This window comes from Equus caballus, chromosome 11 (genome assembly GCF_041296265.1).
Source record: "Equus caballus isolate H_3958 breed thoroughbred chromosome 11, TB-T2T, whole genome shotgun sequence".
Classification (NCBI taxonomy): domain Eukaryota; kingdom Metazoa; phylum Chordata; class Mammalia; order Perissodactyla; family Equidae; genus Equus; species Equus caballus.
This window is the reverse complement of record NC_091694.1, coordinates 30,888,722-30,912,572: the sequence shown is the minus strand read 5'-3', so window position 1 is coordinate 30,912,572 and position 23,851 is coordinate 30,888,722. Positions and strand designations below refer to the sequence as shown.

The window sequence follows — 23,851 nt, the reverse complement described above, 5'->3', positions numbered from 1 at the left end:
CTGTCCCTCTTGGTCTATAAGCAGACTGGGGCGTGCATGCCCACTGGGCTCTTTGGGTGCCCTACTTTGTTTACGTGGACTCAGCTCAAGCATGGACATGCTAGTAAAAAAGCTTTCAATGGCTTATTAAAAGTGGGAGAAAAGACTCCAAAAGATTTTTGGACACCAGATAGCTCTTCTTAAATAGAGCTTGATGAGTTAAGTGTAAATGAATCAGAAACATGTGTATTGGATTTATCTTTGCAGGCACATTGCTTTAAAAATGAAAGGCAGAGGTTAGGGGAATGAGAGAAAGCATGGCTGAGCTTTGTAAGGACCTGAATGAGAACTTCACAGAATGGAGGGCCCCAAACATGGTGAGATTTTCCCTGCTCTAATGTCTTTCATCCCCAGATCATGAGAGCTGCTTGATAAATGTGGTATTCTGCTGCATTTTCCTTGCAACACTGTGTTCCTGATATTCCTTGTTTCCTTGCCAGAGGCCTTATGCTGTGGGTGAAAACTATGCTTTGCAAAAGCACTTTTGCCTTAAACATCCTAAGAAGTTCACAGACTTTATTCTCATGGGACCCAGGCTTCTGGTGGCAAGAATTGACTCTAGGCTGTTTTTTAGGCTGTGCTGCAGCCTTGTGCACTTGAGAGAGGGCACTGGCTTGGCGCCATTCAGGAATCCACACCAGCTCCATGATCTCAAGCAAGAGGTAGTTACAATATCTCAACCTTCGTTTTCTCATCTGTAAAATGGGGACAACTCCTTATCTTATCTACTTCTAAAAGCTGTTTTGGAGGGCTTCATAAACTGCAAAGCATATTTAAATAAAATGGCGGTTTATGAATGTGCCAGAAGTTTGTGAATGGCTTTAAAATGGTACATCCAACTTATGTGGAAGTAATATGTGGTAGAGAGGGCAGTGAAATGAATTTGTGTTCTTATCTTTTATGCTGAGAGGCGTGAAGATGTAATCTAAGTTAGAATGAGAATTAAGGACGAGTTCAAAATCAGCATCTCTTCCTGCCCATATCATATGGCAGTCCATGACTTAGAATCCTACAGTTTGAGAACATGGAGAACATCTTGTTAATCTCTTTATTTTACACTTGAGGAATCTGAGGCCCAAAGGGGAAAATGACAGGCTCAGGGTCACGTAATTACTTCACTAAAAGTGCTGTGATGCCTGTGGTTGAGAGAATAAGGTCCATTCTCAGCAGTGGGATTGTCACAAGGTGTGGTGTTCTGTTATTTGTAAAGAATTTTCTGAGCATCTTGTATTTTTATTTATTTTTTCCATCTCTAGAGCTTAGCACAGTTCCTGGTATGCAATAGATATTCAATAAAATTTTGCAGAATGAGTAAATGAGTGAAGAGTGCCAGGTAGGAGAGGGAGGAATAGAAAATAAAAAGAAACATGATTCCTGTCCTGGAGGGGCTTACAGTCCAGTTGTGGAGACAAGATGTATATGAAAAAAACTTGAAACATTGAAAGAGAGAGCAAAGTGATACAATTTAAGTAATTGTAGTAAAATGAAATAAGCCTTTTTTTTTAAAGAAAAGCAGAGTTTTAAGCAAAATAGGATAATTTATGCCTCCAAAACAAATGAGACATATGTTGGTATTCGTGTGGTAAATCTGAAGTTTTTCTCTGTCATTAAGCCATCCTGAGTAAGTGGGCCCATGACTCAAGCTGGGCAATTACTCCAGGGCAACACTCTGATTTCAGCTCTTGATACAGGGATGAGCATGTGACATTGTAAACGGGGCTGGCCACAGAACTTCCATATTATTTGTTATGTGAATTATAGAGACAGAGGGCCTTTCTTCCTTTTGGATTGTTAGTCTTCAGCACGTACACTTTGGAGTAGTCGGTGGTCTTCTTTCCCTGTATGCAGAGAGATACTAAGAATGATGTCAATGGACAGTCAGAAGTGGAGTCACGATGAGAAAGAAGCAGATATGATGACTTAACTTAAGTCCCTGGATTCAACCACACCTTAAGTCTACCCTTGGATTCCCAGTTACATGAGCCAATAAATTCTTTTTCTCCAAAAGAATTTCTGTCACTTTTATTGAAAAAAGTTGAATACAATTCTTAAGGAGCTCTGAAGTTCTGCTAGTATGGGGTAGGGAAGCCGTGTGAGTTGATGAAGATGAATGGATTATTTGTGGAAGTCAGTGGTGTTTGAAAGCTCTCAGCATCTGGAGAAGGAGTTTAGGGTTGAGTGCTGATTCATGAAGCAGAGTTGACAGTCACCTCTGGTCTTATCTGGGAAGCAGGAGAGGCCACCCCTCCACCTCCACACTGACCCAGTATCACCTCTACTCACTGGCCCCAGTACCTGAAAGATCCACCACTGGAATCCACTATTTGGATTAAGTCAGAAGTTCTCAAAGTGTGTGTTCCTCTGAGTACCACACTTGTGTGTTCAAATACACTTATTTTCTTTACTTCAGGACTTTTTAGATTTAGTTCTCTTAATATTCTTTGAGAATCTCCAAGAGACAGCTGTAATATATAATATTTCCTAACCTTTTTGTTCAAAGAACTCTTTGTTTTCCTTTGTTTGGAGGAGACTCTCATAAGAACATCCTTTGATAGGCCTTGAGTTAAGGCATCATTTCCTTAGAAGACCCCAGCAAAGTAACTTATTGCTTGGGGAAAGTAACATTATTTTAACCTCTCTTCATTCTACAATGCATTGGAGGTGCAGAGGTGAGAAGAGTGGGAATGCACGGCAAAGAGAAAAAGAATAGAGTATTGAAAAGAGGAGGAGGAAAGAAGAAGAGAAGTGATGACAGCTGAGTGAAAGACTAGGCTCTGAACTTCCTGGTAACCAGGGCAGAAAGGAGAAGGAATCATGCAGAGTCCTTTTCCTAAATTAAGGAACCACTTCTCTAGTACTCTTTAGTTTTATGGCCCTAATTACCTCCCAAAAGCAAGCAAAAATGGTTAATTGGGAGAGACAAAGAATTTTTTTTCTTTTTGGCACTGAATCCTAAGAAAAAGTTGATCACATGGCTCCTTGTATAAGGAGCATTGAATAATATAATGGATGGTCTTCAACAGTGAATTTACAAAAGACACAGAAACATCCTTCACGTGGCTGTTTCATCTATTAACATTCAACAAAAACCAAGGACACAGTATGAGATCACAGCTCTTTGTAGGAATATCTGCAGTGAACTGAGGTCATGTAGCCTGACACATTGCTTAGGTGATCTCAATTCACACAATGATAGATAGGGCTTAGGGACTCTCGAGAGGGCAGCTGATAAGTTAACCCAAGGGAAACCACTAATGGGCACAGAGTAGGTTATTACCTTAGTCAACTGCTACTGGAAACAGCAGAGAATAGGGTCTTGAGGGAAAGGTATGTCAGGCAGGGTCACTTTGAAAGTATGAGGAGGAGACAGAAGGGTGAGGGAGAGAAGGGGAAAGCAGGATGGAAGGGCTCAGGTGGAAGCAGCATATAGACTCATGATGATTCAGCAAGGATGTGTCTTGGAGGCCAAAAAATTAGATTCAAATGTGGGTAAAATTCTCAGAGACCAGATGGCCTAAGAAAGTGCTGGTACAACAAGGCCTAGCTCTGAGGCCCCAATCAGAAATGGAAGGAATGATGTAAAGCCCAGGCTTTCAAATGATTGTATTTCCAAATGGAAGAAACCCTCAACACTTGGATAAAGTGTTATTTATGGAGACTCAAGCGCAATTGAAAAATGTCAAGAAAACTAAATTCCATTGTTCACCAATTAGAAAAGTTCTATACTCCAGTTGTTCCAGAGAAAAGCCAGTAACTGGAGACTCCTCGTGGTTACAACATTTAGTTTTGTTTTTCCCTCCCCCATCAAATATTGTGCCCTTTCATTGGTTACTTTGCATATACAGTCCTACGCTTGACCTCACAGATTGTGATGGCCCTGTTCAGGTTTGGCAAATCCCTAGCTGCAGAGTTAAAACTCAGATTTTATTAAACATTGCACTATTCTTGGGTAGTGCAATGTTGCTCCATTCTTGGGTTTCTTCTCAGAATATCAGAGAATATGTGGGAATCTAATTCCCACAAAATATATTAGCTGTGTCAGCATCTATTTATTTATTTTTAATAATATTAAACTTGCATGGAAAGGGAGATGTGGGGCAGAGAAAGAAGGAATAGAAACTGCTCAGAGTGGCTCTGGTTTAGACGGGGAGATCAGAGAAAAGTGCTAGAAGTATGTGATGATAGGGCCAGAACTTGAGGGCCAGGGGGAGGCTTTTGAGGAGGGTAATGCTATTTAGTCCCCAAAATGAAGTTTTTGTAGAGAGGAGAGGAGAGTAGTAATAAGTTTTATGGGTCCCAAATGAGAGGAACCATAGAAGATAGACTATGAGTGATGGAAGGGAGTTTTGAGGCCATCTCATTAACTGCCCAGTCTAGTCACTTACAAATGAGAAAACTGAAGCCAAAGTAGACTGTCATTTTTCTAAGATCAGATAGTGGCAGAGCTAAGGTTGGAATCTAAGCCTCTGGACTCCCAGTTCAGTGCTCTATTTGCTACATCATGTCGAAGGGTTGCAAGTGTGGGAGAGAGCTGTTTTCCTGAGAACTGCATTGACTTTCAGGGACTGAAGAGCGCAGGGAAGATTGGATATTCTTGGGAAATTTCCCCAAATCAACAGAAAAAGAAGGGAGAAGAGTGTATGGAGACTGAAAACTTTTTGAATTTTGCTTCCAGTGTCTTAATGAGCTCCTGAAAACCAGAGTTTTTGGAAAATACCAAGAATCCTCTAAGTTTGGGAGGTCTAAGAGGCAAAGTAGGTTCATGATGCATGAAAAACACCCGTGCCAGGCCAGGCAGGCATGCAGCCAGCAGACCAGGCTGTTCATATTTCAGGAAAAGGGCAGTGACATCGATGGAATCCTTCTGCAGAGGAAAAGAGGCTCCACATATTGAATAAGTTACACAGTTCAGCTTCTTTACAGACAACTCAAATCCACAGTGGTCACTTGACCTCACTGTGTGGCTTTCTCCTCATGGAGCTGACCCACATTTACCAACCTTCTCACAGCAGAGACGCTTTTTTCCCAGAGTGCCCCGGCATCTTTCTATGGCTATAATTTGTGGACAGCTCCTATGGGAACCTGGGTCCTTATCACCATTCTTAGTGAGGCTCCAGCACTGCCTGTCTGGAGGGGGAAAAAAGTACCCCACAAAACACTGTCCCTCCTTTTTTCTTGTCCTCTTTGATCTCTTACAAACTGTAATGTCACACAACAGTAGCCTCGGAGGTCAGACTTTCATTGTTGGTTGGTCCCTCCAAGGAGTCTTTAAGTGGAGAACCGTTGGAATCCCTTTGGGCTGGAGGCTAAGGCACAACAGCCAGTATCAGAGGGCCTATGACAAATGGGAATGGTGTCAAGGGACACTGTTCAAATAAACAGTTGGATGCTTGGAAGTACAGCCTGAAGACCTCAGATCTTTCTCTCCTCTCTGGTTTTTTTTTCTCCCAAAACAGAAGATTAAGTTTGCTGTGAACATGAGCTGATGAAAAGAATTCAAATAGTGCTTTGAATAGGACCCCGGTCAGACCCACAGGAGAGCTACAAATTGCTTTTGGAGACACCAGTCTCCCTTTACAGAAAGTTAGCATAAAGCCCACATATCTTCTTTCTATAAGGTACTAACTTGTAAATTAACCTTTAATGGTGTATAAATGATGTTCTGAAAGAACTGCTTATGCAGCTATATTTATGATCTAGAAAATTGCAAATATTTACAAGATTATAGGTGTTAATGGTCTGTCAAAAATGTTTGTATATTGTACATACATTAAACCCTGGTTTCAGACCACCCTGGTATAAAAGACCACCACTCTCTAGTCCCATATAGTGTTTCACTTTGATTCCATATATGCCAATCCCTATAATTAGCCTGTTCCCTAATATAGATCAAGTCCACTTTATAGGGAATTCTCCCGATAGTTTTCATTTCGTTTAAATCCAGTACCCAGGGCGCCTATGTAAACTGTTTGCTAAATGGCCCAGGATGGCCAATCGATCTTATGTCAGCCCTTTGGAGGCTCCTGGGCAATGGCCTGTGAACTTGTTCGTCTTGTTTCTGAGTGGGCCTCACTGCAGGGCCTAAGTGCCCCTGGTTTGAATTGCTTTCTTGGAATAAAATTAAGCATATATGTATGTTCCCATGACTCAGCCTCTCTGCTGAGGTTTGGTCATTCAAGCACTGAATATACATAAGCCAGAGACATAATTCATTTTGAAGAGTGGCTTATTGTTACAACAGCACCTTAACTCCAGTGCTTGACAAGAGGAAAGGACATCAGGCAAAAGGAGGCCATCTCCTTTCTCCTGTAATTGTTAATCCTTCCTGGGGCTCCTTTCTCTGAACGATCTGTGTTGCTGTTCCATGACGGAGTGCAGCAGGAAGAAAAAGCAAAAGGGTCACAGGTTGTTTTGAAATGGTTCTTCCATCCTAGGTTTACTGTCTCATTTTCACATTTTCATTAATGTCAAATTGTTTCCACGGCTGTCTCAAGATGATCGGTCTCCGGAGCCATTTGCCAGAGCCGTGTCTGCTTTGCAGAAATTTAGAGAGCAAGCTTATTTTCACATGTTACCAAAGGAGCTGCCTTCCCACCTACTCTGAGAGAAACACACAGGAATATGTTTGTTGAAGTCTTCACATGAAAAGATTACCTTTTGAATTTTTATATAGATCTTCAAATAATCATTCCTTCTCACTTCATTCCCCCTTCAAAACAGAGCAAGGAAATAATAAAATCAATTTTCCCTTAAGCCCTTTAACGAGCCCTGACGACAAACACTTAATTTTCTTGAAAATAAAATAGGTGTTTGGGTGGCTGCGACGGATTGAAACCATTGAAGTCTCTGCAGAGGTCTTAAATGGAGCTGACCGGATGGCTTCAGGCCTGAAATGGGGAGAAAATGCAACCAGAGTGAGGGGAGAAGCTCGTGATCGCTCTAAGGAATCAGAAACTCTGTGATGGGGAGACACAACTCTGTGTTGACCCCACTGTTCTCTTCAGCCTCTCTCTGAGATGATTCTCAGAGTTATCAAATCTTTTGACTTGCCTAATATTTGGGAAAGATTTGTTAAAATAATTTTAGGATTCTTGGAGGGCTTAGACCTAGAGAATTCCACTGGAGATGTTCTGGAAATCTCTCAACCTTGAAACACCTATCAGACTCACTAGGTTAATGATTCCCTATCTAGGACCCTGGCTTCTTAGGGACCCTTGCATGGAGAAATGGGCTTCCCAATGTGTCAGAAATACTCACTGGAGTTATAGAATTACCTGGCTTCAGACTGCAAAGGAGAGCTAAAATGTATTTCTTTTAACTCAAATTCTATCGACTCTGTATGTTTATCTTGGTTTTCTTACAATGGCAGTTTTTGATTAATAATAAAATTATGAAATTATTTCTCAACAATTGCATCTGTTGTATGGACCATATCTTTCAAAATATGGCTGGAGAAAATATGGAGGAGAGAAAGATAAGGTCAGTGGAGGTGAAAAATGAAGAACCACTGGTTTAGAGGGGCTCTGTGCAGGCTACGGGGTATAAGGTCACCCCTTGTTTTATTCAGGTACCAAATGAGGAAATCAGAAAGTAAACACGAGATGCAGATGCCAGTTAGGGACAGATTCCAATCTCTGTTCAATTGTCTTTTATATTTATCTAGGAAAGCAAATGGCTGAACAGCCAGATGTACTGTACTTGCATGCTCTCCAAAAAGGGGACTAAGTTAACTTTCTGTCTTACTCAGGAAGTGATCCTCTTTAAGATGGAAGCTTAAAATTAGGAAGTGACCTGGGCACTCGGCAGATGAAGCTGGACCCTGACTGTTCCTCCCTGTTGTTTAAGAGGAAGCAGCCTGAAATAGTCACACAAACAGCCATGCGTCTACTCTGCCTGGTGAGGCTGGCAGGGCCTGGGAGGGATTCATCAATTGTTTCAAACTATTTTTTTTTTAACGTTATGGGTTTGGCAAAACCCCAGGCATACTTTACCAAGTGCTTTTCTCCTTCATTTTTTAATCCCATGTGTATTTCAAATGCAATCCGTATGTTACTGATTCATTTACACTTAACTCATCAAAAATGCTGGTTGGGATGAATTAGGCGATGCCCAAGGAGAAGTATGGTCCTCCTTTAAAGAAGATGTTAGGAAACTTTCTCTGCCTCACTCCCATTTGCCAAATGTAGTTCAAAGTGAATTGGCACCCCCGCCCTGCCCCACAACCACCACCAATTTTTAATAACACTAGAAAAGCCAATTCCAAGGAGCACTAAATTTGGAGAAATTCTTCATGCCACTCTCCCTCGTTTAAAAATCCTTGTGTATTTTAAGGGAAATCTAATCCATATGTTTCTGATTCATTTACACTTAAATCATTAAAATGTTGTTTTGAACAAGCCACTTGGTGAACAGAAATGAGTGTGAGCCGCCTTTTTTTTATTATTTCTTCAAGCTCTTTTCTGCAAAACAGGAAGTCACATTGGGAAAGTCGAATATCCAAGAGTTTAAATTTGGTATGATAATTCTTAGGCCACCACGGTTTAGATAAATCTACTTTTGGCTATCCTCACATGAAACCCAGAGCAGCGCTCTGCTTGGATGGCAGATGAATGCTCATAATTGCAGGTAATCAGCTAAATTGCATCTGTGAGTAAGTTACTTCCTTTAAGTAATTTGAACGGAGCGTTTGTGCATATGTGTGTGTGATACCAAATCTTTCGGACCCTAAATATACCTGGTGAGGTGGGACTGAAAAAAAGAATTGCATGCTGAGAAACAGCAGAGGATCGAGATGAAGCAGTTTATATATTTGCCACAATCATTAATGGGAAACACAAGGGTTGTACTCTTCTTTAACTAGGCCTAGTTAAAGACTCGTTAAGGTCGTTGAACCAGTGTCATCATGCTCACTGACAAACTAGAGGGGCAAATTGTTACCATCTCCTTTTTCTCCTCTGTAATAATAGATGCTGGTGGGCTTCACTCTCTTTTTTTTATCCTTTTTGTCTCCCTTCCTGGATTGGTATAAATAGTATAAAGTATACTGGGAACGTTTACCTTTTCCAAACTTTTCATTTTACACAGGAGGAAACAGAAGTCCAAGAGTTAGTGACAAAACTGGAACTAGGATAGAGAAAGTTGGACTCCTAAAGTCAAATTGTTGTCTAGTGGTTAAAAATGAGGACTTGTGAAAGATGTTTGAATACTGACTCCACCACGTAATACTTGGTGATTTAGGCCTGTTACTTAACCTTCTTGCTGTGTCTTTGTTCCCTCAAAAATGGAGATGATAATAGTACCTATATTATAGAGCTGATGTGAAGATTACATAAGATACTCCATGTAACAGTGTCTGGATAAAATAAATACTCAACAAATCATAGCTGATATTATTTCTATTCCTGTATGCAGTCACTCTATATGGCTAATACTTTGGAAATTTCATCAGGGCAAAAGAATGGGCCTACCATTTTATGAACAAAGAGACTGGTGGTAGCTACAGTGAGCCCAATAATTTGTATATTTTCTAAAGATCTCTCTCTCTACCAGCTCTTTATTCCAAATCCCGCCCAGTTCTGCATCCAGCTTCACAGCAGAAAGCACATGAGGTCAGCACTTTCCTGACATGGAACTGTGAACAAAACCCTCACATCCTCTGGCAATGTGAAAGCAAAATGGAGATGATTTAGAGGGAAAAAATAGCATCACAGCAAGCATTTGTTAATGTTATTGTTTTCACATCTACAGCCTAGTGTTGTCTTTAAAACATGATTTGTAAGCCACAGTAGGACATTATCATTTCTAGTTTGGACTGTGGGTTACAAAAGTTCCTAAAAGTTCACCTATCAGGTAAAGCCATCTGAATCCCATTAGAACTATGGGATGGAGATTTCATGGCAAATAAAAACACTATATCATTTTAACAAAATCATCATGTGCAAGTGAGCACAGTGGCAAGAAAAAGTTAAATTTGCAAGGCCTTACCCAGCTCTTCTTACTCTGGCTAAAATTCTAAACTTCTGGAAGGGAACTTCAGTAGCAACGTCATCACTCTGCTATAGAAGCTGGGGTTAGTGTCTATATATTTTCATACCTTAGATTGAGGAATTACTGTAGTGAGGTTTCCAGGGTAGCATTTGAAGAGGGTCAAGGCAAGCAGCTGACAAAGTGCTCTCAGAAGAGGGGATTTGGGGGAGGCAAGGAGAAGGCAGATGAGATAATCAGTGCGTGTTTCCCCTTTGATTCCAAAATCCCCTCCTGGAGCTCCAAACGCTGCTTGAGAAAACCTATGGCAACTGGTTTTCTAGATCCAGAGTGACGCATCCTTTAATATTAATTCCTTAAATTGTCCAAAGGAAACTGTGGCTATGCCTGTTTCCACGGTGCCAAACATCTGGATGAAGGTTGAGACAAGGGAGTCCCCTAAATAGTCCCCGTGTCCTCATTTGCTTGTGGCCTGGAGGGTTGGTGACTGTGAGTAAATTGGCAAGGTTTCTGAAGAGGGCATCATCCAGGGAGAGAAGCTGAGACTCCAAGTGGAGGGTTTTACACACTGTTGGAAAATGCTCCAAGAATTTCATCTGGGTGTCTGTAGGCCCTGAGCCTGCAGGATTTACCCTCTTTTTCCAGAGTTGTGAGCAAAGGAGAGACTGTTAATATTTATGAGCCAGTGAATAAATCAGTGGTGTAGCATGCTGCGTTAATGCGGCCCTGTTGTTTGTATTCCATCTGCATCCAGAGGCAAGGAACAGAGGAAACCCGAAGGTCCCTATTGGCTCTAAGATTCAAGAGTCTCTGACCATTATCACAGCTTTCTAGTGCCAGCTTTTCCTAGTAGAAAACTGACATCTCTACCCCAAGGACCACTGCATTATGGCCGTCATCATCATCATCACCATCATCAACATAAAGCTATTGAGTGCTTACTATATCCAGGCACCAAACCAAGGGCTTTAAGTTATCATTGCATTAAATTGACAATAACCCTTTAAAATTGGTACCATCACAATCTCCTACTTATAAATCAGGATCCCAAGACTAATTGAGTTGACCAAGCCAACAAGATAGCAAGTGACAGAGCTAGAACTTGACCTCAAAGCCTATGATGTTGATCAGTATGCAGTTAGGTAATCCAGGCCTAACTTGAATGACTGAATGAATAAATAAACAAATAATTACAAAGGCCCATTCTGATTTGACTCACTTCAGTGACTCTTGATAATCTTGGAAGATAGTATTTTTTGGCAAAAGACTTAGACTTAGGTTTGAATTCCAGATTCGTTACTTTCTAGATGGATGGCCTTAGGCAGTAGTTACCTCTCTGAGCTTAATTTTAGATCTGTAAAATAGGGATAATATTAACCACTCTGTAGTTATTATTAAGGTTCTTATATATAATATGTAGTGTGCCTGGTTTTTAATCATTTTAAATGTTTATATTAATTGATAATCCCATGTGGCATAAACCTACTTTTCAAGAAAGATAACTATAGACAGGTAGCAGTCAAGGGAAGGTGGTACATTTTCTGCCCCCTCACCTCCTACCAGTCTTAAACCTTCAGAATGTGATCCTCCCCTTCTTCTACTCTTTCCTCCCAGTTCTCAGCCTCAAATAATGAAAAAGCAAACCTGATGAATTTCCGCCTCCTTTGATAAGCAGAGATCTAGAGGAGGGAAGGCTTGTATCTGCTAAGAGAAAAATGTCTGGGGTTTTGAGAGACTAAAAGAAATATTGCATTTTTCTTATTTTTTAATTTGCAAATAATTATTTCCTTCCAAGCTCACAAATAATGGATTAAAAACAATACTCCTCTACTCCGTAATAAAATGGCGTGACTTGAGTCTTTGAAAATATTTTCATTAATCTTTTCCAACTCCTACCAGGCTGTTCTCAGACAGACTCTTGCACTGACAATTTATTTTGCTGGACAATGAAGGAATTCAGAATGGAAAGAGCCACTCTTTGGGCAGGTCTCAGCTCTTGACGCTCTTTCTTCAGGAAGAATTATTATCTACTAATTTTTCTCCATAGTAAATTTGCATTTCTTACATAAAGGCCTATTATCAGAATGTGAAGGCTTAACCAGTAATGAGAAAGTGTAACCAAGTTACCCAAATATTTTAGACTAGATTGTCTTGAAAGTCTAAAATTTAACAAGCTTGTGTAAAAGCTGTGTGATATACAACAGTCCAGTGAAAAGTTGACCAATTTACAAAGCATGATTGGGTTACACTTACCACACTGACCTTCTTGTTTTATAAGCAGGCTACTTTTTCACTGGGGTAACATGTAGATTAAATTTCCATTAGGAATTAGCCACTTTTAAATTTATACAATTAATTTTGCTTTGTGGGGGGACCAAGGAAAAGGTGGAAATGCACTCTTTTCTCTTTATAAGTATGTTTTTCACAAGGAATATCCCCTTCCACACCTCCTGAGCTAATGGGAGTAGTGAGTATCCTTTTCTGGGGCAAGTGTCTGTGTTTGGTGGATTGCATTGGCAGAAAGAGCTGAATCCTACATCCAAGGCATTTGGAGCTATGCTGTGACTCAAGAGCAGGAAGCCTGAGAAAAGCTGGACTTACTTCCCATCTCTACTCTTTCTGTACCAGATGGCACCAATATTCTTTCCAGTATATTCTGTAGCTCCAAGCTCAAGTTTTGCAGAGACACAGCCACCAGTTGTGACCAGCTACCTCCAACAAAACATCATCAATGCAGGGCTGGCTTAAAAGAGAATCATTGAATCCAATGGTCGCAGTTAAGGGTAGGCTAGAACCCAGGATTTACTTTCCTAGCTGCTTATCTCCCTCACCTTCACACACCCTGCTGTGGGTGTTCATTGCCTTTCACTCTTCACTGTTCCTTTCCCCAATCCTCTCTGGCAACAGTCATTTAAGCCTTAATGTTGATGGGTTTCAGAGGCAGGACTGGTCTGGTGGCTGGAGGCAGGATGTACAGAAAGTGGTAAAGGAGGAGGGTCCTTTGTGTCTGAGAGTTGCCATATACTGGCAATGATAGCCACAGTATTGGCCTCTTCCCTGCCAAAGTACATGCCCCCAACTCCTTTACTGGTCTCCTTCCTCACCATGTCTTCTCCCACTTCCCAGGTCAGGGACCTGGGGCTCATGCTCTCAGTGTCCTCTCTTAATCTCTGCCTTTGTCTTGTGAGGGTTCCACCCCAGAGGCTCTGAGATCAGTGGGCTTGGGTGCAGTCTGGACCCTGGGCATTTTCAAAGTTGCCCTGGTGATTCTGATGTGCAGCAGGGGTTGAGAAGCTCTGCCATAGAGGAATTAGTTAGGGTGTTAGGGAAATCAGGCTGCATGCAGTCCAGAGGAAAACAGATACTGGAGATAGAACCAAGGGAAAGGAACTATCTGGAAGTCCTGGCTGTGGTGAAGGAGTATAGTCACTCATGTGAGCTGGTTAACACAGAGACAATATATTAAGAGCACATTTCGTGTAACTTTCATTTGATAAATACACTAACTTTGGTTCATGAATGCCCAGGCTCCTGTTGGCCATGTAGCACTGTCTCATAGCCATAACTTTAAAATTAGTGAAAACATTCACATCTTGCACTCTCCTAGGAACTGGAGTGCTTCAAATACTATAAATTACCAGTTACCTGTGTTCATGGTGGAGATGGGACAGTGGTTTAGGAATCCCAACGTGCTGAAGAATTATTATATTTGTCTTTATTCCTCTGAACGTTTTCTGTTACATGTTTTGGTAAAATGTTCTGATTTTCATGAAAGACTACTGATTTAGCATTAGAAAAATTTTCAGCAATACTGAATATATACTCTCCAATTTCTTGACAGAACATATAACCTTATGACTTTGGATGTTCCATTGCTCAGTCCTTATTAAAAATTCACTTTTAAGAAATAATATTCAATAGAACTTGCCCAGAAGATGTGAAGATAACATGTAGATGTTTAGAATGGTCTGGGCACACAGTGAGAGGCCAACTAAAGTAAATTATTTGTTATTCCTCTAGGTGGTTTAAATGTTATTCCTGGATGAATCCAGACCCTCAGGGAGCTGTGTGGATGGACTGCAGTGTTATGGTGTCTTGTCCAGATGCTTTCACTGTCCTGGGCATTGCATTCCCTCTGGTCTCCATGAAGAATGACTTAAGAACCACTCTGCTGAAAGTTACTGTTGAATCGATAGTAGCAATGTATTTTTTGAGGACCCACAGGAGAACTTTCATTGAGGCCTCAAGGCCATCAGCGGTGGTATTTCTCCTGAGAATCCAGATTTTTTAAAAAAATATAAAGGCTTTAATTTTTTAAGAACAGTTTTAGGTTCATAACAAAATTGAGAGGAAGGCATAGCGATTTCCCATTTACCCCCTGCCCCCACACATAAATAGCCTCCCCTATTACTAACATCCGCCAACAAAGTGGTACGTTTGTTACAATCGATGAACCTGCAATGACACATCATTATCACATTATCAAAGTCCATAATTTACATTAGGATTCATTCTTGGTGTTGTATAGTCTATGAGTTTGGACAAATGTATAATGTCCATCAATATAGTATCATATAGAGTATTTTCACTGCCTTAAAAGTCCTCTGTGCTTCAATTATTCATCCCTTCCTCCCTCCCCAACTCCTGGCAACCACTGATCTTTTTAGTCTCTGCACAGTTTTTCCTTTTCCAGAATATCATATATTTGCAATCACACAGTATGTAACCTTTTCAGATTCTAATTGTTTTTAAAACAATCGGATTCAGATGATTTCTATCTGATGCCTACCATGACTTTTGTTTCCTTCCTTCCTGGCTGCTGGGAAGTACAACATTAGTTGGTGACCCAGTTTTAGTAGCCATGTAGAGTATTATGAGTGCATTTAATCTACTGAAGTAACCTCTTGTTTCACCTACTTTTTCTCACCTCCTCTTTCTCACTGCAGACTCCTTCAATTATTATTTTTATCTTATGATACTGTATGTACTTAAACTTAAAAAAAAAACAACTTTGAAGAGGTGGGAGGATAATAAATAATCAAACAAGTAAATGCAGTTGGCCTAAGAATACATTTAAATAATTCTTTTGCAGATTTACTGCCCTAATTTTTTTTTTTAATGAAATGAGCATAATAACAAGAGTTTCAGTCTTGGTTCCATCATTGGTTAGCTGTGTAACGTTGGAGAAGCCACTTTATCTCACAGGCCTTCTGTTTCTCTATTTATAGGGTGAAGAGGTGGAAATATACAATTTTTAAAGTCCCTTGCAGTGGTGACAACCTTGGATGTATAAAAAAGTTAGCATTCTCTGAGCATATATCATCAACTCACAAAGGTATTGAACGGCAGATGGAAGCCAGCTTGTGAGCCTGTGTTCTGTGATTATACCACAGAGCATAAAATTCACAAGGAAATACTTGACAGCTAATTGCCCTGAGCCAGCTTGGTATCTTCCCTCAAGGAGTTTACACTCTAATGGATGTTCCTGAAATTCATTCTCAATATCCCAAAAAGTGGGCATGTAGTAAGCATTTAATAAATATTTGTTGAGTAAATAAATGAAGGGAATGAATGAATGAATAAATACATTCTGGAGTAGCTTCTCAAATTTTGGATTTTTTTCCTTTCAAATAAATTTTACTTCATTTATTAAAACAGCATTTATGTCCATAAAGATTGCTATGTACATACAAGAGTTATTATTTATTTGGTATAAAGATAAGTCTTGATGTGCATGTGAACTCCCAGTCCCCTGGCTGTAACTTTGTGGTACATACCCTGCTTACTCCCCAACCCCAGAAGTAGGGAAATACTTCTCAAGATTTATAATGAAACTTTGGAAAAAAATATTTCTGGTTATTCTTCCTAATTAGCACCTAAATATCTATCCATAAGTGTTACTGAAATTAAAATTAAATTGTTATGAAAACTTTATGGTGTGAAGAACACCTGTCATTTTTGTTGATAGCAACTTTTTGATAAATAATTTTTTTGTTTGTTTCTGAGGGAATGCTTCAGATCCTTTAGTACATCTTCAAAGGGACCTATAACTCAATACAAAAAGATATAGACCACTGAGTTAGAGACAGATTTGTAACTCAACTCCAACATCTGAAGAGGACTTCTTGGCATTCATTTTATAAGCTATCCTTACCCTTTGCTTCATTTTTTAATTTTTAGTTTCTTAATAGTCATATTCCAGGAATCTTTTATATGGACCCACAATAGCTCTTCCTACAGAAGTTAGGGATACTGGTTACTTTTTTTTTTTCCTTTTAATTCTCCTGATAGAACATGAATTTCCATGTTAGCTTTCAGGTTTCATCTGGGGTGGGAGTCGACACAAAAGGGGTGAGATCAAGTGGGTGGTCTTTAGCATCAAAATAGTCAATGGCAATGAAAACTGTTCAGTTCTGAGATGAATGCCTAATCTGAAAACCTGGACATTGGAGAGAAAACCTTTTGGGCAGTAAGAGATTTATACTCTGCTCATTGCATAACAAAAGTCTTTGCAGATATAAATGCAACAAAGTCAAATGTTGGCTTAATCAGAATGGAAACTGCCCTAAAAACAGAGGCTTCATTTAAAAAAAATCACCACATACCCTTTCACAAGGTTTCATTTATTACCTTACTCCCTGATCACAGATGGTATTTTTGAGAGGCCTCTTGGAAGTTAAAGTTGAAACATTATTTTTCACCGTAACAAAATTATGCAAATCTCCCATATTAAATATCGAGTAAACACAATTTGGCTTTCTTTGGGGAAAAATAACCAACTTTTTTTTTTAATTTACAAGGCTATCTTTTTGTATTAACAAGATTGTGTATGGCTCTTGTTTTAAGCAGCTTCAATTGTTTTTTTTTTTGGAAAGAGGTGAAGTATAAATACATTCAATAAATAAAATGATGTGTCAGGTTTAGCTTGCCCTCCAATTTTCCTGCATAGGAAAAATTGTTCAAATTGTTCAAAAGTAATAAAGTATCAAGTGATTATCAATGATGGCTTTTCTATTTTAGATACATGATCACACATAATTGTCTATTGTATTTAGAAGGGAAACCCTGGGCTGCATATCATATTCCCTAATCAACTGTTGGCTTCCTGAAGCCCAAGTAACTTAACTCCTGAGGGTACCTATTCTGTTTTCACTTGAGACGAGCTAGAACATGATGTATAGATCTAGTTTGTGTGGCATATTCCAACCCAGTGCTTTAAGGAAAAATACTCTGTGGGCAGAAATTGATATTGATTTATTTGAATAATAATACCAAGCTCCCTAGATTAATGACATAAAAGTTATTTTATATTCCTGGATAGAAACATGTCAAATTAAGGAATGATAAATTCTTGGCAAGCATGCTGTCACTTTCCTTACTACACCCACAGCAGACATTACTAATCAACTCTGCCATTCTTTTCCTGTGTTGAGACTTGGCTTGAAGAGGATTTGAACTACTGTTTCAATAGAGTGTAGTTCACATGCAAGATGAATCTTATTTGCTTGCATTTTGAAGCAGGTAAAATACAGCACAGGGCCTATGGAATGTTGTGAGTAGGTCTATCTCAACACTGCCTGGATTCTAAATAAAGAGTAAAACTGGGTTTTTTGAATCGTAAATTTTCAAAGAACATAGAGAATGGAGGATCTTTGGGTTATGCTGTGTTTTCTGCTCCATTTTTTAGGAGAAAATGGGCCTTCTGTTCCTATGTTGGTGCTGAGGGGGTGTTAAGGGCATGCCAAGCATGAGGGGTTCCAATGGCCTACCCCTTGTTTCAACCACTGTATAAGTATATACAGTAAAATCATTTCACAGAAGCCTTTTTTTTTCTTAGAAAAAATGCTAACGATGGTGTAGCAGAAAATCCAGAAGCACTGGAAGCTGCCCCAGTGATTAAATCTCAGTAAGTACTATGGGACTATTGGCTTTCCATATGGAAAAAAGTAAAATTCCTCTTCTAATTTATCTCCATATGAAAAGCCAGCAGACCCACAGCACTTACTAAACAGCCCACCCTTCCCCACTGATGTCTCAGGCCCTCCTCTTTTATTTCCCAGGGCCCTCTGTGCATCCATTTTTGGGACCCCTATCCCAGTCCAGTATCTACTTGTTTATCCCCATGACAATGCACACTATCTTAATGACTGCAACTTTATAAGTTAGCTATCTGTTCCTGGCAAGTTTGCCCAACCTTTCCAGAATTGTCCCTTTTCAGAATTGTCCTGGCTAATTTGGAGCTTTTGTTCTTCCATAGAGAGTTTAGAATCAGTTTGTCAAGTTTTGTGAATAATCCTGTTGGTGTTTTGATTGGATTTCCTTTGAATTTACAGATTAGGAGATAATTTACATTTTTATATTGAGACTTTTTGTGCATGAACATGATATATCTGGTCAGTCAGATCTACTGGTAGGTCTTTCAACAATGCTTTCTTCTGAAAATCTCAAGGGTTAGGATGATCTTAACTATAGGTGAGTTACTTGTTTAATGATACCCTGAGCTGTTTAAGCCAGACTGTCTGTGGCTTGGGAATTTTCAGCTGCATTCCATGCTGTTCCCACATGGGAGTGCTCTCCTCACTGTCTCCCACAGTGGGATTAAGTTCCAGCTGTTCACAGTATTGACTTGCTTGAAAATGTACCTTTTTGCTTTCCCTTCAGTGGCTCACTTCCTCACTTTCTTACATTTCCTGTGATTGCTTCCTAATAAACAACGTATACTTTCATCCTTGCTTCTTGGGAAGGCTTGACAAGTATTAAGTAGATTTCCATGCTGAATGTAATAAACTCTAATTATTAGAACCAAAAAGTAAAAACACTCCACCCCTGGTAACCTCCAAGTAGGGTCATTTGGGGGATGAACATGGCCTTTGGGCCTGATGGATACTTGAATTCCAACTTCCCAATTTTTTTCACTGTATGGCCTTGATAAACCTCTGTCTTCCACCTACATGAAAATAGTAATTTAAGCCTCATAGTATCATTCTAATTATTAAATGACATGTTAACTCTTAGATTCATTCAACAAATATTCATTTCTCTGGGCATAACTTATGTAAGGAACCTAATTAAGTAACTGACACAGACTGTTATACAATAAATGGAAACTATGGGTATTACTGTACACTGACAAATGAGCCGCAGAACAAATCTTGGAAAGCTTGTGACAAACAATGATATTTAGTGGCAGGGACATGCACTTGTCGTAGGTGTTGTGCACCAGGGCTCCTTGTAACTCTGTATCATGGGATGAGCCACTGAAAGCAGACAGACCCGGGTTCAAATACCCAGTGTATTACCTGAATGTCCTTGTTAACTTCTCTGGGACTATCTGTGACATGGTAATAATGGTCCGACATAAAGGACTGTGATGAGGAGCCAATGAGATAATGGACAGGAAGGCCAGGCCCTCAGCCATGTTACTTTTCTTAATCTCCTTTCTCAAGGTCTCCTGGTTGCTGCCTACCAAGTACATTGCATCACTTTCTCCTGACATGATAACATGCCACATCCAAAGGTACCTAGACAGGTCTGATCAGTGGACTCTGTTCTGTTCTAGTCTCTAGCATTGACAGTAGTTAAAAGAGAATAGTGCTTTTTATACATTTAATATGGGCAACTAACAGGACGCTGCTATCCATTATCTAACATGTTTTCTAGAATGTAGCTTCAGAGAAAACATACCGAGGCCAAGTTTGAAGGCAGGGGGAATGTAACAATTCTGTTCAGTCTTTATAAGCAATCTTCAGAAGAGGACAATTAAGTGTGGAAGAAAGAGCATGGGTTTTGGAGTCAGATGGACTTGATTTTAATTTCATTTCTGCTATTTTTAGTTACATATGATGTTGGGAAGAGTACTTCATATCTAACTTTATTCCTTCAGTAAAATGCTGAAACAATCCCATTTTGCAGTGTTATTAGTAAGATTAAATCAGGTAATTAGGAAAAAATGTGTGTACAAAATGCCCAGTTTACTGCCTGATACTTAGTCAATACTCAGTAGTAAACAGTAATAAATGCTATTATGCAGCTTGTGTGTAACTGAAATATTTACTTTAGCATTTTCTTACCTAAGGTTGCTAGTCTAAGGTATGGAATATTTGTGGGAAATTTAGATCTTACTTTCAATACCTGTGGTGCTCAACTTTTATACATTTCACTTTCAAATGACCTGCATTTCTGCATATTATATCTTAAAATCCCTAAATTTCCTTTCCTGTACCAAATTAAACTTGTACCTTATCTTACCAAAGAGCCATGTCAAGTTTTCTTTATATAATGCTGCCTGCCAATAAGTTTCAGAAGCAATGCCATCATTGTCTGCAAAGCAGCATTTATTTGTCAATTATCTGAGTAATTTATTGATTTTCTCTTATTTTATAAACATGAATGGAAATTGGAAAAATGATAGATATGATTCTAATGATAAGTACAGATTTAAGAAAGAAACCATTCTAGATGCTGAAAGCAGCAGATCTTTGACCTTGGTTTGCTGTTCTATCCACTTAAGCTGGTTAACTGTGTGTCCTAAGGTGAAGGAAATTAAACAGAACTCTGGAATGACTGATTGACGCTAGAAGGTTGTGCCTAAAAGGGAAAAAGTAAGTAGGGATTTTATAATATTCTTTAAGTTCTCTGAATGGAAGCTCCCTTATAACATGTATGACTATGGTTTAACATTCATGTAGTAGACTTTAGCATAATTTTTAGTGATGTATTGCATACATCGATAGGAAACTGCTTACATTTCTAAAAAGTCGAATTGAAAACGGGAAGCTTCCGTATGGAATTGTAACAACTCAGGTGGTTACACTGATCATGTCAACTAAAAGTTCTGATTGGCAATTTCCCATTTTGATTCATAAAAATTGCAACATTTATTATTAATTAACTATTTCTTTAGTAGGCTAACTCTTCAAAGCATGAGCTCCACCAGGGAAAACATGCAAAGGGGGTTCATAAAGAAAGTAATAAGAAAAGGTTGGAAACCAAATGGGTCCAACAAACATAGCTGGGCAACTTTGTAACTTGAGCTGCAGTCATTAACTTGAGCTACGAAGAGAGGTTGGGGCTGACTGAAGTTATATTGTCTCTGTAGACTGAAGTTATTATGTCTCTGTAGGAAATTGACCACTTTGAGATTGGTTTCTTGGAGGCAGAACAGATAAAAAGTCTTAGTTCAGTGCTCACTGAAGCCTCTGCCCATGATGCTATGAATAAAGCAGATTTGCTCCAAATGCACAAATTAGGAAGCAGACCCCTATCTGGGTAGCCTATTTATATTTCCAATGCAGCTTGGAGTCACCGTGCAGATACTACTGATTTTTCTCCTCATCTCGTGGTGGAGTGGTGTGGAATATAGAAGGGAACATTGATTACAGGTGCCTCTTCTTGGGAGAATAATACATTCTTCTATAAGGCGATGCTATCTTGACAGGTAGGACCATTTTAACCTGATTCTGCTTTTTTCTCTCTGACCTTTTCGTAGGTTGATGCTGCCTGTCTTCTCTGTCAACAAATTGCAACACAGCTCTCCTATTAAAAGAATCCATAAAACATGACTTAGTGCTGTAGCAAAACTACAAAAAACAATTACTAGCGCAGCTCCTGTATGTTTGTATTGAAATTTTAGAATAAAAGTGGGATTCTCCAGTTTCCTTAGAGAATTACTTTTCTCTTGCTACTGTCTCTTAGCCCCCACTTCCATGTAGTGTTCATTTTAATGACATAATTAAAAGGGACTAGAATGTGTTCTCCTTTAAAACACTGTAAATAAAATTATCTCTTGTATACAGATAAAATATTACTTTAAGTGCTTGCTATAAGATTTAAAATGTTACTGATAAAATTTGAGAATCACAATAGAGTCACAGTCCATGTGGGATTTAGGTTTTAAAATTGACGTGTGAGGCAAAAATTGCCAGTTATCAAAATTACCAGCGAAAATTCATTAAATTATCCATAGCACACTACGGAACCATTTTTCAATAAATCCAAAACAGCCAGTGTGGCAAGAAAGATCACTGTTGAGCACCAACTAAAATGTTATCTTGGGTTTAGGTGCCATGATGCTAAAAAAAAAAAAAAAAAGACTTTAGATACTAGAATTGCTCTCTATTTGGTGAGACCTTCACTCCATGAGGGTCATGAAGTGCATGGAACGAATGACCTGAGGAACTGGTAAATTCAGGCCTCCGGATGACTTTTGTGCCTGGCAAACAATCATTGCATGAGAAAGTGGGCAACATTTCTCACATGATTTAACTCTGATTTTTCTTTTGCTTTTTGCTGAATGTTATACAGTTAAATTTGTAGATTGCAAAAACAAAAAAAACTGGACCACTGAATAGTAGAATTTAAAATACAGAGAGTGATTTTTGGAGCTATACTCAGCAAATTTCAAGAGGCTACAGACAAGTAAAGCAATCAGCAAATGTTTGGTGATTCAAATATTCAATACTATCAAAAGCCTTTTTGGGAAAACATATATTGAAATTGGAAAAATCTTAGTTAGACTAAGGAAGTATACTGAAATTTTAATGGAAAAAACATTGGCGAGCTGATGGATCCTTCTCTAAGTAACACCTTCCCCAAAGCAAAGCCATGGTTTAAATTGTCTGTTACTGAGGGGTAAATTGGGACAGGATTCCAACGGCCAGGTTGAGAATCCTAGGAAGCCTGATCTCTTTACTCTTACTCCCTGCCAGTACTCTTGTTAGAACTACAGATCTAGCATTCTGCTAAGGTCCTCAGGTCCAGTGAAATTCAGCCCTCCCCTGCTGGCTGCATGTAGTCTGCTTGGATTCATGATATGACTCAGCATCCAATTCCAGCTATAAAATCCAAGAAACATAAAGATGAGTGGTAACATCACTCACTCATTCAACTTTCTCATGACCTGGTATTGAGAAAGCCTCTCAGAGCTGAGCAAATTAGGCTGATGGGGCTGATAGGCTGAGGCTTGGGAACTGTCATGATGCAATAACTTTGAGGCATTGCGAGGGTTTACTCTGGGCATGTGACTTTGGGTACCAGGCACACAGGGAAGGAGGCTGAGAAATATTGAAAAAGATACCAACCCAAGAATAATGATTAAAGGTGGTCTCTCCTCCATTTGGGGCAAATGTTGCAGAAGAAAGTATTCCCTTAGAGTTACTCTGCTGTGTCTTCACCTTGTTGCCTCAACTGGAATATGAGCTCCTTAGGGCACAGGTACTGTCTGTATTCACATATCTTCACCTTGCATACCTAGCAGAGTGTCTGACAATTGGTACATGCTTGATGCACATTTTAAAAATTAGTATGTTGAATTTTATAGGTTATGAGTAGAGAAGGAAAGCCAAGCATGCATGCAGCATTTTAAGGCACCACTCCCTTCCTGCCACACTGCCCCATTCTATGTGTGCCACTCGGAATTTCCCGCCCAACAGCATCTCAGCCACCCTTCCTGCTTTCTTAGCAACCATCTCCAGCTTATCTCTGATAGTTCATAACGGTCTATGGCTCAACTCTGAGGCCAACTGACTTCTCCACCATAATACAGTGAAGTTTCATTGAACTGAAAATATATTCAAAGGCACAGAATTACAGAACATGATAATTATATAGGTTTTAAGTTTCAATAAAAAACATAACATTCTTCAAATACCCCTCAATGTAATTGGAGATTAAAACTGTAAATACAGATTTAAGATGTATATACGTATATATAATTTTAATAAATGCAGCCCTTTAAACATTCTTCCTGAGTTGGTTCTCATGGTGAGAAGGTGGCTCTCAACCATCTGAATCTCCTCTTAACTATAAACAATCAGTCTATCTACCTGAA

At 39.3% G+C, this 23,851-nt stretch overlaps 1 protein-coding gene and 1 long non-coding RNA gene across 6 annotated transcripts in view; both read right to left on the bottom strand.

Moving 5' to 3' along the window:
• Positions 1-23,851, bottom strand: part of ANKFN1 (ankyrin repeat and fibronectin type III domain containing 1) — a 371,662-nt gene that overhangs the window by 196,605 nt on the left and 151,206 nt on the right. The gene's annotated exons all lie outside the window — the stretch shown is intronic.
• Positions 20,340-23,271, bottom strand: LOC138916163 (uncharacterized). Its single transcript, XR_011423015.1, has 2 exons — positions 23,103-23,271; positions 20,340-21,558 (listed from the first exon to the last, which is right to left on the bottom strand). It is a non-coding gene; the product is annotated as an uncharacterized lncRNA (long non-coding RNA).